Raw genomic sequence first — 20,283 nt, forward strand, 5'->3', positions numbered from 1 at the left:
ATGTTACTTAATAACACATTAATTGTCTGCTCTTGTGTTCACTCTCTAAACAAAGCTCCCATTAATGTCAAGGGGAAATGAGTGCAGAAGAACATTGGGACTGGGAATGTGATTAATAATTTGATGTGTGCCACAATAATCCATTTTAAAGTAATTTTAGTGTTTGGGGAAGTAATTAATTACAAGAAAGCATAACTTACAGACATTTTATTAGTTTGTGCATTAAGAGCATTCCATAGTCACTCTAATGTTTTGTTTATTGTTACATAATTAAATGATAAATCAGATATTGTTGCAAAGCTTTTCAGGATCTTTTGAAAAATCAACATTAACACTGACTTTTATTTCTCTAGAAATTTGTCTTGCATCTAGAAAACTGGACCCCTGTCAGCTTTACAAGAATGATGGTGGTCTCCCCAAAAATAACTAAATGCATAAAGAGCAAAGAAGTTATCAGAGAAAGTTTTGTTAGCCAAATATATATTGCATTAGATTTGCAATCCATGAATATTGAAAAATTAGTAATAAAATTGCCATATTCTACTTAATTAGTTTCTATATGTTGCTCATATCAGACCTTGATGAATTCTATTAAAACCTATTTGTAATTGAGCCGACACATCATCTAAGCAGTTTGCAGAAATATCCTTACCCTCTCTCTTTTCAGGAACGTTATTTCTCCTTCATATGTCTGAACCCTTTCTGCAAGACATAACTGAAATATTGTACCTACATCTACAAGGGCAGCTCAATTGCTACAGCCAGTGCTGTTTAATGGAACACCTCCTCAGAAGTTCCAATGGAGGACTTTATCTTTCAACAGAGCATTATTTCCTGATGATATTTGTTGATTTTAGAATCTCTCTAAAATTAAGTAAGTACAAAAATTACTTTTTTGAAAATATTTTCCATCAGGAATATTATGTTCAAAGCTCTTGGGTCATACCCTGACAGTTACTGAGGCTGAAATATGCATATTTGATTTTTGCTGAGGATTGAAATTGCACATTAAATTCAGGGAAAACTTTCTGAGTGCTTTGTGTGGAACTGTTTTTTTTATAGAAGTATTTGGTTTAAACATCGAAATCATGGCTTGTCAAGTTGTATTCAGTTAACCAATGTTGGGTCACTGAGCTGGAAACAGTGTTCTGTGGTGTTTATACTTGACTTTTTCTTCATGATTGCATCAATGAACAATAGTTTTAGTGATGTGGATTTTACAGCATGAAAAGACCTCCAGTCAGGGAAAACATAAACCAAGTGCAAGGCCCTGAATGCTATGACTGGAACAACTACGTTAGGGAAGGGTGAAGCTCCATTTCATCATTTGGTGCTACGGGGATCACCATCCTTCTTCAGCAATTATCCCTTCAAGAGAGTGACTGTGTGGTGCTGAACTGTAACCTGACTTCTGCATTTAGAACTGAGTCTATTAAATGCCATGAAAAACTCATATCCAAGGAGAAATGAACTGGAAATAACCCGAAGCAACAAAGAGCTTCTTAACAGCATTCTGCTGAGAAGGTCACAAATTTCAACATTTAGAGACTCTTTCTCTGCGATGCTGATCAGGACAGCACAGCTGCTCTAACTGCTGAGGAGAATGGAGACCAAAAATTTACTCCTTTAACTTCTTTTCAGCTATAAAAGTCCTTGAAAGCAAATAGGGTTTTGGTATGGGTTTTTGTTGTTGTTGTTGCTCATTTTGTTTTTTTTTTAAATTATTTCAAAATGTCATTGAGTTGTTTTTGCAGTAGAACACTGCTTTATCTTGGAATGTTTGATTTTATCCCATTTCTCTTTTCCTATCTTATTTAATATAAAAACAACACAGCATATGTGGAAATATCTAAATTTGTAAAATTCTTTGCATCTGAAGAAATGGGAATTATGGCACCTTGCCCTTTTCTGAGGACTATGTTTCAGGGAACAATTAAATTCAGGCTTGTATAGCTCTCCTGTTTAGAAGAACAATAGCAAGTGCAAATTTAAGCCATATTGTAATACAATATTCTAATTGTAATACCTATTTTAATGGAAATATTATAAAGTGTAATGATTTTGTCTTAAGTTTTGTGATGGTGCTTGTCTTAAAATCTTATTACTGAAATTATGATCTGTTCATTGAAAACCACATGGGTGAGACACTGTGATTATGTTAAAAAGGTAATAAATGGGCCACAAACATTTTAAATTACTCTTTTGCTAACATTCTTGTTCATTAACAATTTATAAGTATTTGAGGTCAACGTGACTACATCTGGCTACCTTGCTTAGGAGCATAGTTTAGGTTGTAGCAAATTGTCCTGAGATAATTTGGATTTCTAGGATTTCAATAGAATTACTGCATCAAAACTGTAATTCACCCATAGTCCAAGCATATGCTTATGCTTATCCATTTATTTGGCAAAAAAAAAGTTCACTGGAATTGAAAATGCATTTTTTGCAAATAGCATTCAAAGAAACTTTTTACCCTTTATGAGTCTTCTTTTCTGTTAAATAATTTGCTAGAATAAATTAAGAAAGTGAATATGCAGTCATCATGAGCACAAGCAAAATAATATATACAAATCAGTAACATGGCTATTGCCTTTTAGAGGTACTGCGTGTTCATCAGCAGTGGACAAGAGTTACTGCAACTGTTCTATAGCCACCACTGAAGTTCTGATAGAATCACAGCACACCAACAAATGAGCTATTGTAAAAATATGGTTTCAACATTCATTGATATTTTGGGTTACCTAAAGCTACTTTATATTGCCTATGCATGTGTCTTAGTTCCTTAATTGTCTGATCTCAAGAGAAAGCCTAACACTGCTGGGGCGTCATGGGTAAACACATTTACTCACACCTAACAAAATAAGTTTTAGGAAAATCTTGAATTCTTAGAGACTGATCATCACAATACTTTGGGGCAAAAAAAGAATAACCACAAAAAAAACAAAAAAAACAAAAAAAAAAGCCACAGACCTTTCACAATCAGCCTACTTAGACTGATTCACTTGGTGATGAATTTATGTACTATATATAATCAGGCCAACACTGGATAACGACATCAACTTTCAGATGAGTCAGAAATCAGTGCAATGCTGTCATGCCCTATTGTTCTTTCAGCATACTATGACTTTATCTCAACACACCATAAACTAAATAGACTGACACTTCCAGGACACATTCAGGAAGGGGAGCACAGTAGCTTAAAATTACTTTTTTCTTTACTGCTGCAGTTATGTTTTCTGTATGTGACTACACGGTCGTGGAAAGGTGTGTGACTTTGAAAAGAGACAGTATTAGTGAAGGTCTGATTGCATATTACAAAAACTTAAATCATTCAAGATTATTCTTGGAAAGAATATTAGACTGATCATTCTGTATACCTCAGGAAGTTTGTCAATGATGTATTTCAAATGTGCTTCTTACAGTGCATTCTGATAATCTACTGTAATCTAAGTATCAGGATACAGTTTAGAAGGCTGATAAAGTTCTAGCACAGAGGGATGAAATAAAACAAAAAAAAATCTAGTTACCCTGAGAGGTCAAGATGAAACTTAATTTCCAGTTGGTTGGGCCCTTTTTCTGAATATCCTTTTTCTTCCTTTTTCCCATAATAAGGAGTTGATCCCATTCTCGGTTTCTACACATTGACAGAACAGTCATGTGGTGCATCCGGACTGCACAGTTAATGATATTTGTTCTACTTTTTTTTATTTTTTCAATTGAGTTAACTGTTTGTCATGAATTTTTGCAAACAAGATCCTGTTCTAATTGATTATTTCCTAAACCAAAATCCTTTCCCCAGCATTCACTACTTGCAGAAAACATAAATTAATAACATGGTATAAATGAACAGCAGGCACTCACTGACCCATGAATAAAGCAAGGGATTCAAGTAAGCACTGCAAGTCAATCCAGGTTAGCTGATGGGATGAAGCCCGTGCATTTTAGAGGTCTCTGCATCCTGTCAAGCTCTGAGAAGGTCAGACATGAAAGAGGGAGAGAATGTCAATAATGTATTTTGAGACAGGGTTTGTTTGGGTTTTTTTTGTTCTTGTTCATTCGCAGTAAAAAGGGGGGGGGGGTGTGGAAGAGAAAGTTCACAGTTCTACCTTTGTAGACTTTATATATCAAATCTGTAATAAAAAAAAGATGACCTGTGTGCAAATAGCTAACAGTCCAAGTGTCATCTTGGTTTCTAGTCTAAGTAAATAAACTGAATCCAAGCTGCCTGCATGCTCCAGTTGAACTGTTTGTTATTTTTATATATATATATATAAAATAGATATATATCTATGTATATATATAAATGAAAAAAAAACATAAGCCATATGCTTATAAGAGCATAGAGTTCTGGTGTTATTTTCTTCTTTTACCTCAAGACACGTACCTCTCTGCATGTGAGAAGTTTGGACTGTTTCTATGTTTGGTTATACATATGTTTTAAACAGTCATTAAAGTCTTTGACTTTGAGATTAAGTGATTAGAATCCACTTTCTTTTTTTTTCTTCTTGAATAGGACATGAAAAATCAATGTCTTTGATTAACGTTCTACTTATTTTGAAGTTAAAAAAATGCCATTAATAACATTCATTAATAATAGGCCGTATGCAGTCTAGGCGACCAGAATTCAGACTTCTTACACTCAGCACTTCACAAGCATAATGATCAATGATTATTGCCACCTCCCATCACTAAACAACAGTTGAGAAAAAGGAATTACTAAAAGATGGAAGGAAAAGATAGATATGGATAGATAGATAAATAGGTAGATAGATGTAAATACAGACATGGACATAGATATAGATGATATAGATACAGATATAGGTATAGATATAGATGATATAGATAGGTATAGAGACAGAGATAGAGATAGATGAGATAGAGATAGAGGTAGAGATAGAGATGGATAGATTTAGATATAGAGATATAGAGATATAGATAGATGATAGACATATGATCAAGAGGCTGCCTGGTCAAGAGGACTCTATGGATGAAGTGCTCTACAGACAAATAGGGACAGCCACGCGCTTGCAGGCTCTTGTCCTCATGGGTGACTTCAACTACCCTGACATCTGTTGGAAGGATGGTACGGCCCGGCACAAGCAATCCAGGAGGTTCCTCGATTGTGTAGAACACAACTTCCTTCTGCAAGTAATAGAGGAGCCGACAAGGACAGATGCCGTGCTTGACCTCGTGCTCACCAACAGGGAAAGGCTCATTGGAAATGAGATTCTCCAGGGCAGCCTTGGTTGTAGCGACCATGAGACGGTTGAGTTCAAGATCTTCCGGACAGTGAGAAGAGCGTGCAGCAAGCGCACTGCCCTGGACTTCAAAAGAGCAGACTTTGGCCTCTTCAGGAACCTGCTTAGGAAGGTTCCATGGGATACAGCCCTAGAGGGCAGGAGGGCCCAAGACTGCTGGTTGATATTCAAGGATCACCTGCTGCAAGCTCAGGAGTGTTGCGTCCCAACAAGAAGGAAGTGCAGCAGGAGGGCCAGGAGACCTCCTTGGATGGATAAGGCGCTACTAAGGAAACTTTTAAGGAAAAAAGAGGCTTATAAAAGGTGTAAGCAAGGACAGGCAGTCTGGGAAGAATACAGAGATGTCTGGGAAGCTAGGGACCAGGTTAGGAAAGATAAGGCTCAGGTAGAATTAAACTTGGCTAGGGGTGTGAAAGATAACATAACAAATAAAAGACAGACTAGGGACAATGTGGGTCCTCTCTGGAACCTATCAGGAGAACTGGCTACCCTGGATTTGGAGACGGCTGAGGTTCTGAATGACTTCTTTGCCTCGGTCTTCACTGGCAAAGGCTATGACCAAGCCACCCAAGTCTTGGAAGGCAGAAGCAAGGACTGTGAGAATGAAGATCTTAGGCACACTGTAGGAGAGGATCTGGTTCGAGACCATCTGAAGAACCTGAACGTGCACAAGTCCATGGGAACTGATGAAATCCTTCTGCAGGTCCTGAAGCAGCTGGCAAATGAAGTTGCGAAGCAACTGGCCATCATATTTGAGAAATCATGGCAGTCAGGTGAAGTTCCCGATGACTGGAAAAAGGGAAATATAACCCCCATTTTCAAGAAGGGGAAAATGGATGACCCAGGGAATTACAGAGCAGTCAGTCTCACCTCTGTGCCTGGCAAAATCTTGGAGCAGATTCTCCTGGATGGCATGCTAAGGCACATGAAAAGCAACAATGGTCACAGCTTGGTGACAGCCAGCATGGCTTCACTAAGGGGAAATCCTGCCTGACCAATCTGGTGGCTTTCTGTGATTGGGCTACAGAACTGATGGACAGGGGTAGAGCAGTCGATGTCATCTACCTGGACTTGTGGAAAGCATTCGACAGTGTCCCACACGACACCCTTGTCTCTAAATTGGAGAGACATCAATTTGATGGATGGACCACTCGGTGGATAAAGAACTGGCTGGATGGCCACACACAAAGAGTTGTGGTCAATGGCTCAATGTCCAGCTGGAGACCAGTAACGAGTGGTGTCCCTCGGCGATCGGTGTTGGGACTGATCTTGTTTAACATCTTCGTCACTGACAAGGACAGTGGGATTGAATGTGCCCTCGGCAAGTTTGCCAATGACACAAAGCTGTGTGGTTCGGTTGATACGCTGGAGGGAAGGAATGCCATCCAGAGGGACCTCGACAAGCTTGTGAGGTGGGCTGATGCCAACCTCATGAAGTTTAACCATGACAAGTGCAAGGTCCTACACCTGTGTCAGAGCAATCCCTGGCACAGCTCCAGGTTGGGCAGAGAAGATATTCAGAACAGCCCTGCAGAGAAGGACTTGGGGGTGTTGGTTGATGAGAAAATGAACATGAGCTGGCTTCGGTGTGTGCTTGCAGCCCGGAAAGCCAACTGTATCCTGGGCCGCATCAAAAGGAGCGTGACCAGCAGGTTGAAGGAGGTGATTCTGCCCCTCTTCTCTGCTCTTGTGAGACCTCACCTGGAGTATTGTGTGCAGTTCTGGTGTCTTCAACATAAAAAGGACATGGAACTGCTGGAGCAAGTCCAGAGGAGGGCCACGAGGATGATCAGGGGACTGGAGAACCTCCCGTATGAAGATAGGCTGAGAAAGTTGAGGCTGTTCAGCCTGGAAAAGAGAAGGCTGCGTGGAGACCTCGTAGCAGCCTTCTGGTGTCTGAAAGGGGGCCTATAAGGATGCTGGGGAGGGATTCTTCATTAGGGATTGTGGCAATAGGACAAGAGATAACGGGTTCAGACTTAATCAGCCCTGTCAACCATATCTCCAGGGAAACAGAGATGCAAAACTTTATACACCTGAGAGTCTTTAAAATGGGAAACCAAAATGTTTATGGAATGTAAAATTCAGGAAGGTGCAAAGGTTGATCCAGGGTTTTCTGAACAGCAGGGTTTGGTACCTAATCTTCATGTAGACCATGCCTTGATACACAGGTCATCTGGACTTGACACTTGGGTACAAAGGTGAAGACCACAGGGTAAAACCAGAATAGAACAGATTAATGGAGGGTTGCCTTCTTTTGCTGTTCAGTACCATTGTGTCATCTAGAAAGTAATGTTACTCCTATGTATTAATGCTGGAGTCAACAGTAATAATACAGTGTCATCTTTACATAGAAAGCATTTGTTTCAGCTCTGAAAGCAGATTGAGAGCACATGGCATAGAAACAATAATAAATGCAGTATTAACATACCACATATCAAAAATATCATGGGCACAGAGAAAAAAAACATACAACTTGCAGATGCTATACAAAAACAAAGTTTGAAAAACTCCTATCATTAATATTTAAAATTAATATTTCCTCAACCAATCTCAATAATTTTGTAAACAACTGAAAATATAAATAAGATAGGATACCTCTGCCTGTAGTAGTGAGGGTTATAAACTATCAAGTGTGACTAAATACGCCCTCTCAAACAATACAAAATTTCTGACTATGTTGTCCAAAGTATTTGTTAAATACAGGCTTTAAAGTACTGGATGTTTAGACTGACATCACTTATGCTTACTTACCAAGTATTTACATAGACAGTTCAGCCTCAGTGAAATGTATAGCTCAAAGCAGTCCTTCCATATTCACTGTTCAGCTTCCTGGAGTGTTGATGGGGGTTCAGGAGTTTTTTGTTAGCTTGCGTGTTTTGTTTAGAAGCTGATTTGCGAATACCTCTTTCTTTTGCTTGCTACTAAGAGGAATTCTTTTAGAAGAGGATTAAGGAAAGTTCAGAGAGGGGAGGGTTTCTGCCTTTTTTTTTTGTTACTTTTTTTTTTGTTGGTGGTTTTTGGTTTTTTTTTACTTTTAGTGTTGTTTTACAGTTGGCAGCTTTCTCCTAACAAAATTACTTGTAGTGACTTTTCATGTAATTGTCACCTGCCTTCTCCTTTCACTTAGCAATGCACTTTGGATTGTTGTAGTCCAGCTGCGAACTTGCAACAATTTCAAAATGTCAGAATGATGGAAGATCGCACTTCAGAAAAATCCTTTTATGCTTCTTAATGAGTGGGATTTCTGTCCATACTGAACATTATTTTAACTTGGCATTTCAGAAAGTAATACACAAGGTTGTGTTGACTGAGAAAAGAAAGGTTTGCTTTCCTTCTATATAGGAAAAGATTTTGAAAACTTGGGAAAAATTAAAACAGTTAAATGTAAAATAGGAAAAAAAATCTGAAGTAAGACTGAGATGAGTAGCTCGAGAGATGACACCTTCAACACCGGAGCGGGGGGGGAGATCAGCGTCCAGGAGCCTCAACTCAGAGCGACAAGAGCCACCGAGGGAGCCTCAAGTCCTCGACAGGACCTGCCCGGGAGCCGGCAGCTCAGCTGACGAGAGCGAGCAGCTGCCTCACACGGGGCGGAGCCTGAAGCAGCGGCACCAGCCCCGAGTGGGTAAAAACCTGCCCCAGGGAGCGCGAGAGACCAGGAGCGGGGCGAACAGAGCGGGTCCAGGCGGTTTGTGCGGCAGTTCGAGCGGTATGGTGAGCACCCGTCGTATGATGAGGGCCCGGTCCGGGAGCTCTGCTCTGGCTGCCCCGGCGGTGGCCAGCTTAGGCACCCAGGCAGAGCCGACGAGAGGGGAGGCTGCAGTGCAGAGCTCGGGGTGTAGAGGGTGCCTGCACTGGTCTGGTGAGGGGAGAGTGCACAATGGGCAGGGCTGCGCTCGGTGCTCCCTGGTGGAGGTCCTCCTGCGGCAGGGGCTGAGCTGCGGGATGCTGTTAATAGACTGCGAGATGTCAGGGAAGCTGAGAGGAAGCAGGAATGCTTGCTCCTGGCCCAAACTGTGCAGGGGCCTCGAGCTTCACCTCTACCTCATGAAGGAAAGAAGGAGGCCGTTAACCCGGGAAGCTGGGAATTCGTGACAAAAAAAAAAAAAACAACAAAAAAAAAGAAGGAAAAGGACAACCAAAAGCGAGGGGCTTCCCCCTAAATCCCCTGTCCCCATGCAGAACTGCTTTGCTGTCCTGCAGGGAGCTCATGAGGAAACGCACTCGAGCCAGAAACAGCCGGCTGATGCCCTGGTAAAGAAGATCTCTACTGGTGCTGCTGGGAAAAAGCGGGGGGTGGTAGCAGTAGGGGACTCTACACTGAAAGGGACAGAAGCACTTGTCTGCCGGCCAGACGCCGTCTCAAGGGAGGTGTGTTGCCTACCGGGGGCACGGATCAGGGATGTGGCAGGGAGGCTGCCTGCTCTAGTAAGTCTCACGGACTATTACCCACTACTGGTGATACATGTGGGTGCTAGGGAGATAGATAGTAGTAGCCTGGGGAACATAAAGAAGGACTACAGAGCCCTGGGGGAGGTGGTTAGGGGCTCTGGAGCTCAGGTGGTCTTTTCATCAATTCTACAGGGTACAGGGGAGGACCTTAAAAAAGCTAGGAGGATTGGACAGGTTAATAACTGGTTAAAAGGGTGGTGTCATAGTCAGGGGTTTGGGTGCCTTGAACACGGGACCCAAGCTTGTAGGCCAGGTCTAGTGGGGGCTGGTGGAGCTGGTCTGGTGATAAAGAAGGGAAAGAGCAGTTTTGGTAGGAGGCTTGCCAGACTGGTCAAGGAGTTTAAACTAGATGTATTGAGAGAGGGGGGCATCATTCCATTCCAACACACCCAGTCAGTTGGCAGAACCTATAATAAAAGCTTGGAGCACTGTAGAGATTTCCCAGCTGCTCCAGCCAATGAGCCGGCTTCAGTTGGAGCTCAGCTCAGATGCTTCTATACAAATGCCCATAGCATGGGGAACAAACAAGAGGAATTAGAGATGTGTGCACGACTACGGGGGTATGATATAATAAGCATCACAGAAACATGGTGGGATGGCTCCTATGACTGGAGTGTTGGAATGGAAGGTTACAGGCTCTTTAGAAAAGACAGGCCTGGCAGGTGGGGAGGGGGAGTTGCCCTTTATGTCAGGGATAGGCTGGAGAGTATGGAACTCTGTCTGGGGACAGGTGAGCAGTCCACAGAGAGTTTGTGGGTCAGGGTTAAAGGGAATATAGCTATGGGGGACATTACTGTGGGGATCTGTTACAGAGCGCCTGATCAAGGAGAACCTGCAGATGAAGCACTCTATAGACAGATAGGAAAAGCCTCATGCTCGCAGGCCCTTATTCTCATGGGTGACTTCAACTACCCTGACATCTGTTGGAAGGACGGTACATCCCAGCACAAGCAATCCAGGAGGTTCCTCGATTGTGTAGAAGACAACTTCCTTCTGCAAGTAATAGAGGAGCCAACAAGGAGAGGTGCCATGCCTGACCTCGTGCTCACCAACAGGGAAGGGCTCATTGGAAGTGTGACTCTCCAGGGCAGCCTTGGATGCAGCGATCATGAGGTGCTCAAATTTGAGATCCTCAGGACAGTGAGAAGAGCGTGCAGCAAGCTCACTGCCCTGAACTTCAAGACAGCAGACTTTGGCCTCTCCGGGAACCTGCTTAGGAAGGTTCCATGGGATACAGCCCTAGAGGGCAGAGGGGCCCAAGACTGTTGGTTGATATTCAAGTATCACGTGCTGCAAGCTCAGGAGTGTTGCATCCCAAACAGAAGGAAGTGCAGCAGGAGGGCCAGGAGACCTCCTTGGATGGATAAGGAGCTCCTGAGGGAAATTCAAATGAAAAAAGAGGCTTATAATAAGTGGAAGCAAGGACAGGTGGCATGGGAAGAATACAGGGATGTTGTCCGGGAAGCTAGGGACCAGGTTAGGAAAGATAAGGCTCAGTTAGAATTAAACTTAGCTAGAGGAATTAAAGATAACAGGAAGGGATTCTACAAGTACATAGCAAATAAAAAACAGACTAGGGAGAATGTAGGCCCCCTCAGGAAGCTCTTGGGAGAACTGGCTACACAGGATTTGGAGAAGGATGAGGTTCTGAATGACTTCTTTGCCTCGGTCTTCACTGGCAAAGGCTATGACTGCACCACCCAAGTCTTGGAAGGCAGATGCAGGGACTGTGAGAATGAAGACCTTGCACCCACTGTAGGAGAGGAACTGGTTTGAGACCATCTTAAAAATCTGAATATACACAAGTCCGTAGGTCCTGATGAAATCCATCCGTGGGTCCTGAAGGAGCTGGCAAATGAAGTTGTGAAGCCGCTGGCCATCATATTTGAAAAATCATGGCAGTCAGGTGAAGTTCCTGATGACTGGAAAAAGGGAAATATAACCCCCATTTTCAGGAAGGGGAAAATGGATGACCCAGGGAACTACAGAGCAGTCAGTCTCACCTCTGTGCCTGGCAAAATCTTGGAGCAGATTCTCCTGGATGGCATGCTAAGGCACATGAAAAGCAACAATGGTCACAGCTTGGTGACAGCCAGCATGGTTTCACTAAGGGGAAATCCTGCCTGACCAATCTGGTGGCTTTCTGTGATTGGGCTACAGAACTGATGGACAGGGGTAGAGCAGTCGATGTCATCTACCTGGACTTGTGGAAAGCATTCGACAGTGTCCCACACGACACCCTTGTCTCTAAATTGGAGAGACATCAATTTGATGGATGGACCACTCGGTGGATAAAGAACTGGCTGGATGGCCACACACAAAGAGTTGTGGTCAATGGCTCAATGTCCAGCTGGAGACCAGTAACGAGTGGTGTCCCTCGGCGATCGGTGTTGGGACTGATCTTGTTTAACATCTTCGTCACTGACAAGGACAGTGGGATTGAATGTGCCCTCGGCAAGTTTGCCAATGACACAAAGCTGTGTGGTTCGGTTGATACGCTGGAGGGAAGGAATGCCATCCAGAGGGACCTCGACAAGCTTGTGAGGTGGGCTGATGCCAACCTCATGAAGTTTAACCATGACAAGTGCAAGGTCCTACACCTGTGTCAGAGCAATCCCTGGCACAGCTCCAGGTTGGGCAGAGAAGATATTCAGAACAGCCCTGCAGAGAAGGACTTGGGGGTGTTGGTTGATGAGAAAATGAACATGAGCTGGCTTCGGTGTGTGCTTGCAGCCCGGAAAGCCAACTGTATCCTGGGCCGCATCAAAAGGAGCGTGACCAGCAGGTTGAAGGAGGTGATCCTGCCCCTCTGCTCTGCTCTTGTGAGACCTCACCTGGAGTATTGTGTGCAGTTCTGGTGTCCTCAACATAAAAAGGACATGGAACTGTTGGAACAAGTCCAGAGAAGGATGATCAGGGACTGGAGCACCTCCTGTACGAAGACAGGCTGAAGAAGTTGAGGCTGTTCAGCCTGGAGAAGAGAAGGCTGTGTGGAGACCTCATAGCAGCCTTCTAGTATCTGAAGGGGGCCTATAGGGATGCTGGAGAGGGACTCTTCATTAGAGACTGTAGTGATAGGACAAGGGGTAACGGGTTAAAACTTAAACAGGGGAAGTTTAGGTTGGATGTAAGGAGGAAATTCTTTCCTGCTAGGGTGGTGAGGCACTGGAATAGGTTGCCCAGGGAGGTTGTGAATGCTCCATCCCTGGCAGTGTTCAAGACCAGGTTGGACGAGGCCTTGGGTGATATGATTTAGCATAAGGTGTCCCTGCCCATGGCAGGGGGGTTGGAACTAGATGATCTTAAGGTCCTTTCCAACCTTAACGATTCTATGATTCTATGATTCATGGCTTTAACTGAAAAACCAAAAACATTATTACAGACTGGATTTTCAAAGATTCCTTTAGTCATTCTGTTGACGGTAATAGATAATAGAAACATCTCTGAATATCCCTTCCTTAATTTTCCTATATTATCTTTAGTTTAACTAATGTATCTTAGATATTATATATGCCAACAGAAAGATTCAGCCTATATTTATACCATACAGGAGGACAGTACTTGCTTTTGCCTTTCAGTTAATTTATTTTTGTATGGAACCTAAATATTCTGTGTTACTGCACAAAAAAAAAATGTATTTTGAAAGGGAAACTGTCATTAACAATAATTGTTCAACAACTTTTCAAAGGGCACATTCACATGCAAAGTGTCATAGATTATTAAATATTAATCTTTCTGTGAGATAGCAAGATGTGACAAAGACAAGTCACAATGCATGGTGAATAGAGGTGACTTTAAAGTTGCTCAGAAAAATTTGCCAGGCACAAACGCAAAGGGAATGTGAGAAAAGACAAAGTTAGTTTTCTGTATCCTGACATGTCTGCTCATTATAATGTCCTGCACTTAGAGCAGCCTATGATGGCTCAGGTCATCTAGTATTGATATTTTAGCAGAAGTATTTTTGTGGTTCTGAGAAGAAAATGCATCAACAAAAATAAATTACATGTAAGTCAAGGGTATGGCCTTTAAGAAGGCTTGAATGAAATGTCAGCATTGCCTAATACAGTGTCAAATGGCAAATTGAAGGAAAGTTAGAAATATTCATAGAGTTATGGGAGATCTGGTCTTCAAACTCCAGATCATTTACTGCAAGGTAATATAAACCTGACTTTTAGGTTAGTGACCTGGTTAGTGACCAAGTGCAAACTCAGCAGTTTTCATATTACATGGAGGCTAACCTGGAAATCTACAACTTCTGACAGGGCTGTGCAGTCAGCTTTTTACCTCTGTGAAGTGCTGTCCTGTATTTTATATTCCAAGGATAACAACAAAACAATAAAAGTGCTTTCCTCCTCTCTTATTTGGCACTTCGGCAACTGCATCTGCATTTCTGTGCTCCCCCCGGTCTCTGTCTTTGAGGAGGAGGTTCTTCCTGTGAAAGTTCAGTTTCTGTACCCACCTTTGGGCTTCTGTGGTGCCTTACATTCTGGAGGGTATTTTAGTCTGTTACTATCAATAATTAGGTAATAGTATTTTTAAGTGGAGTAAAATTATCATAATAAAAGCCATTGAACTGTAGGAATTTCTGTTTCCAAGGGTAAGAAGGAAGACCCCAGTAACTGAGGTCTGGTAATGTGAGCATGTCCTGGTAAATGAGATCCTGGTAAAATGAGATGCCATTTCATAGTTTTCTGACGCTTTCTCCACTTCTCCATCCACTTCATCTGCACCTTTGAGTAATTTCTTCCAGTTGATCAATATATTGGATTTCAAAGCATTTTTTTTAATCTTTTATTATTACACACTAAACCTAAAATATTATAAAATATATAAAAGTAATAATCACAAAGAGTAAGAGAGTGCCTAACATAGCAGAGGATGAAAGTTCACTGAAAACAAAAACATCTTTTAATCCTTGTACTTTTTTCCAGGTGTTCAGCTAGATTTAAAATATTATGGATTTTAAATAATGAGTTAAAGTTTGTGCAGCGTAATTCGTGACAAGATGAAAAAAGAGATTAGTTAAAGTTCAGGATTACTCCTTCTCTCCTATACAGATTTCGATAGTGTTTATCAGTTCTCTAAGAATCTTTCAGTAAGCAATGTCACATCTGTCATATGTTGGTTCCTCTCTTATCTCCAGTCCCAGGGGAGAACGGGATGCCAACATACCACAGTGTGTCTTGCTGCAGCATGTTTTCTGGGATTTCAGTTGTAAATATATAAATTGCTATTTGACAAAGGGCAAGACCAGAGAGAAAAAAGTTAAGTAGAGGCCAGAAAACAGTGAGGTAGTTAAAAACACCTTCTGGAAGAATTAGCTCTGTGTTTGGGACCCACAGCTGAGAAGACTGAGCTCTGTCACATGCAGCGCAATCCCACAGAGGGGTAGAGGATCAGGAAGGAGCATCAGGAAGGGGAAGCTGTTCATCATTATTTCTGTCAAAGAGCTTTAGGGAAGACACATGAAATAGCCCAGGCAAAAAAGAAAACAAAACTGAAGATGAGGATTAGGAATTTGAATTTGTTTGAGAGTCCTGTCAAAGGTGTTAACTGAAGTATGAAAGAGAAAATGAACAAACTGTAGGAAAGGTTATTATTAAAGAAAATGTAAAGAAATGTATTGTTCAGTGATAACTCCAATGTGTGCACTTTCTGAGACTGAGTGTAACAGATGAGAACAAAAGATGCAAGATATAAATGGCAGAATGGAAGTAATACAGCACATTTTAAGATCATATTCTCAATCTCTAAACCAGTTAGTTAACCTTAAAACCCACTGACTTCTACCTGAACAGTAACAGAGTTAGACTATATTCACATGTCCACCCTGGACCAGACTATGCAATTCCTCTGCAGTTTTCATGGCAAAACTATCACATATCTCTGGAATAGTCTGTTACAGCTATTGCAGCAATGCTGTGACTTCTTGCCAGCAATTCACATTATTTCCCTCAACAGTGGAAGTGATGGCTACAGAACCAGTTTCCCTACAGCTCTGTTATGGAGTCTAAATGGCAGGGAAAATCCTGGCAGGCCTTCCCATTGATGGATTTTACCAAATTATGAGGAAGGGTGGTTGTTTGGTTTTTTGTATTGTTTTGGTTTTCTTTGATTTGATTTGATTTTTTTGGTTTGGTTCCACAATGTCTACTCCCTCTCCCTTTTTTCTCCTTTGGTCACTGTTGGAATATGATTAATAGGTAATCTGCTTTTAATATACCATGAGTTTTTAACATCTTGAAATGAGTGAACCTGTGTACGGAGAGAAACACTGTGAACTTCAATGGTTGCGTACATATAAACTGATAGAAAGTGTTATAAGGCCATAGTAAACGTTTGTCTTTCATTACTCAGGTTCAAATACCAGATGACTCACCAGATTTGATAGAATTTGACCAGTGTAGTAGGGATTAGAATACACTACACAGTTCACAGTCATGAGAAGTGTTCCTGATTGGTAGTCTGGGTCAATTTTTCATTTATTTTAATTATCAGAAATTAGTATTATGTTTAATGTTCCATAAATACATTTTGATAAATGTAATATGGCATTGCCCATTTATGTAAGCAAATCATTTTAACAGACACTACTATCTTTTGCCTGCTCTCTCTCACACACACATACACGCACTCGCACACACACACATATTCATACTCTACTATATTCTGATTTAACTAGTGTTTATATTTTTCTTGTTCTGGTGACAGTGCCAGCTGTTTATGGTTCTAATGCAGTGCAGAGGCATAAATAAAATGTGCTACCAGCATTTGAAGCAATTTTAGAAATCACAGTGCATTTTTACACTGTAAAGCATAAAAACACTACCATAAACAGTAACATTCTTATAATTCACACTAATTGAAAAAAAAACAGTCTGCCTTTAAATTTGATTAGAATACACCTTCTATAGGAGGTTCATTGGAAGCCAAGTAATTTGCATGTTTACAGATGATGCATTGTGTTGAAGACAGGCTCAATGCCAACAAAATGATCCTAAAATTCTTTGTATGTTAAAGACATTTTAGGTAGCAATACAAGCTACTGATTGATGGATCCTGAATTCTTGGAGCTGTATTCTGTAGATTTAAAGTCACACAGTTATATTTCCCCTCTGATCTACTTCTAAGCAGATGGTTTCAACAGCATAATGTTTTACACAAATAAGCTCAAATGGTTACTGCATTGTCATTTTTCCAAAAATATATATAAACACCATGTTTATGAGAATTCCGTAATTCCGTTAGATGGATTTATATTTAAGTGCTAAACCACTATGGAGCAGGTATAAATAAACCAGTTATATATCCAGTATATGAACATGCAGGAAGACAAAATGGTAAATTTCTTTGCTTCTGTATAACTCCTTTTCCTCCAACACAATATGAAGCACCATAACTTGACAGAGGTTTTGACTTTTGTATCTGAACTAAATGCTTTTTTGGCACAGCACCTCAGCTGTATAACAAGACAACATGGATCTGTTAACCTGCCCCATACAGTGCTTGCTAACAAGGAAGTTTGACAGAAGAGCATGCAACAAAGCAGAGGCACATTATTGCTAGCTCGGTGTGACACCTCTGCCTTTTTTCTAACTCCATCTTGGACTTGAGGGACATAACTCTTCCTTTGGAAATAGTGATGCTCTGGGAGCTTTTTTTTTTTACACAGCTCTTGGAACTGATTCATTGGAAAAGACATAAAGGTTTTTATTTATTTAATTAATGGTAGGTGAATCACCAACATAGTACGTTATCAATAGGAAGAACATGCTCATAGCTTTGCTCAGAGCAGAAGAATTTTACCCACCTATAACGCTCTGAAAGCTGACTTAACCTTTCTAGGGTTTTATTGTAAGATTTCACATGAACTGTTTTACACCCACCGAAGGAAATGCAGCTTTTCAAAGGTCTCGTGTAGGGAGGTTGTTTCCCACTGATTTTCAAAATTAATTTTGTTTTGAGTTTTGAAAATGGAACAGTTGATTGTGCATGGTCATCTGCAGGTTGACTATATCCCCTGAAAGTCTACATGCACCTCTTGATTTTTCATACAAATAACTTTGTCACTGATGCTTCTGACTGTCCCTGTGACCTAAATTTTGAAAGGACATTTAATGTTGTTCTGGAAGAACTTCTTTCTTCTGCTGAGGACAGTTATCAGTACAAAGTTCTTATGAGTTCAAGCAACTTTTATTTGATGATTACTAGCAAAGATAAATTATGACTTTATCAAATGTATGCAAAATCAATGATAGTTTTCCATCATTTTAAATGGCCTTCTGAAGTGAACTATCCTGTTCTCCCTAATGGAAAAAAAAATGTCACTAATGGAAAAAATAAAAAGGTAACAAAAAATTTCCATGTTCCTCCCTGTGTCAGAGCTTTTCTTTGCTATTTTTTGGGTGCTGGGCTGTGTTGATGAGTCCATATACCTGTTCTCTTAGCATATTCTCTGACACTTCTCATTATCACTTCTTCTTTATTAATCTGGTAGAACACTTGACTATTAAGTGAGCTTTGGAAAAAGAGAAGCTTCTTAGAGGTGCTAATCTTTGTGTGCTATTGCTAATGTCAATCCATTACTTCTCCCTGCAGTCTTACAATGGCTGTCACTTGGACCTGAAGGAGAAGTGGTCTTATGCAGCTGTGATGCCAGCCACAGACTTTGAGACAATGCTGAATCTTTGTACATTTAGACGTATCTAAGACAAATAAGCACTTTAATAGTGCATTGTGAATGCACCAATCAGTTTCCAATAGACCTTAGAATATTTCAGAAGTCTTCAAGAAATACTGCTATATTTTTGAAATAATTAGCATATAAAAGAAATAGGTATTTAAAAATGTTTGCTTCAACATAGAATCTAGTCACATCATTTTACAGCTTACTTAAACAATCTTTCTCCTGCATCCCCCCCTTCATGCATAATATGGGCAATATTTCTATTTCATATAAGCTGTAATTTCCTGGCACACATGGCAGTACACAGTGAAAGTGACTTGAGCCTGGATTAATTTGTAAATTAATCAGTTATGATGGAACTAGATGATCTTAAAGTCCTTTCCAACCCTAACTATTCTATGATTCTATCATTCTATAGTACACTCTCACAGATTCTATAATACACTCTCTCTATTAGAGCAGCAGACCTGGAGGCAGGACTCTTGACCATAATTTTATCATTTATGAAATTTAATTTTAGTTTACTTCAAATTGTATCAATAATTCAGTAATAGAGTATTTTTATATATATGTATAAATAAAAAATAAAAAATATATATGTTTATGTATATATGCTTATGTGTGTGTGTGTATATATATACACATAGATATATGTAAAAAGAAAGGCCAGCAATTCTCTCCTTGTCTCTAAGCTGGACAGATGTAGATTTCCTGGATGGACTACCTTAGCTAGTGGATCGCCACATGCAGAGAGTTGTGGTCAATGGCTCAATGTCCAACTGGAGACAGGCAATAAGTGGTGTCCCTCAGGGATCGGTCCTGGGACCAATCCTATTCAACTTCTTTGTCAGCAATGTGGAGAGTGGGGTTGAATGCGGCCTCAGCTAGTTTGCCGATGACACCAAGCTGTGTGGCTCGGTTGATACGCTGGAGGAAAGGAATGTCATCCAGAGGGACCTCGGCACGCTTGTGAGGTGGGCTGATGCCAACCTCATGAAGTTTAACCATGACAAGTGAAAGGTCCTACACCTGGGTCAGAGAAATTCCAAGCACAGCTACAGATGGGGCAGAGAAGAGATTCAGAGCAGCCCTGCAGAGAAGGATTTGGGGGTGTTGGTTGATGAGAAAATGAACATGAACCAGCAGTGTGCTCTCGCAGCCTGGAAAGCCAACTGTATCCTGGGCTGCATCAAAAGGAGCGTGACCAGCAGGTCAAAGGAGTTGATCCTGCCCCTCTTCTCTGCTCTTGTGAGACCTCACCTGGAGTATTGTGTGCAGTTCTGGTGTCCTCAACATAAAAAGGACATGGAACTGTTGGAACAAGTCCAGAGGAGGGCCACGAGGATGATCAGGGGACTGGAGCACCTCCTGTATGAAGATAGGCTGAGAAAGTTGGGTCTGTTGAGCCTGGAGAAGAGAAGGCTGCATGGAGACCTCGTAGCAGCCTTCTGGTGTCTGAAAGAAGCCTACAGGGATGCTGGAGAGAGACTCTTCATTAGGGATTGTAGTGATAGAACAAGGGGCAATGGATTCAAATTTAAGCAAAAGAAGTTCAGGCTAGATATAAGGAAGAAGTTCTTTACTGTGAGGACGGTGAGGCACTGGAACAGGTTGCCCAAAGAAGTGGTAAATGCTCCATCCCTGGCGGTGTTCAAGGCTGGGTTGAATAGAACCATGGGTGAAGTGGTCTAGCGTAAGGCATCCCTGCACATGGCAGGGGAATTGGAGCTAGATAGTCTTAGGGTCCTTTCCTACTCTAACTATTCTATGATTCTATGATTCTATGATTCTATGATTCTATGATTCTATGATTCTAATCTTGTGCTTAGTTAAGGTTCTGTTGTGATTTAAGTCCAGATGGTAGCTAAGTACCATGCAGCTGTT

Source organism: Pezoporus wallicus, unplaced genomic scaffold (assembly GCF_028554395.1).
Source record: "Pezoporus wallicus isolate ANWC-B61680 ecotype Strahan unplaced genomic scaffold, APGP_CSIRO_Pwel_v1 contig_227, whole genome shotgun sequence".
NCBI lineage: Eukaryota > Metazoa > Chordata > Aves > Psittaciformes > Psittacidae > Pezoporus > Pezoporus wallicus.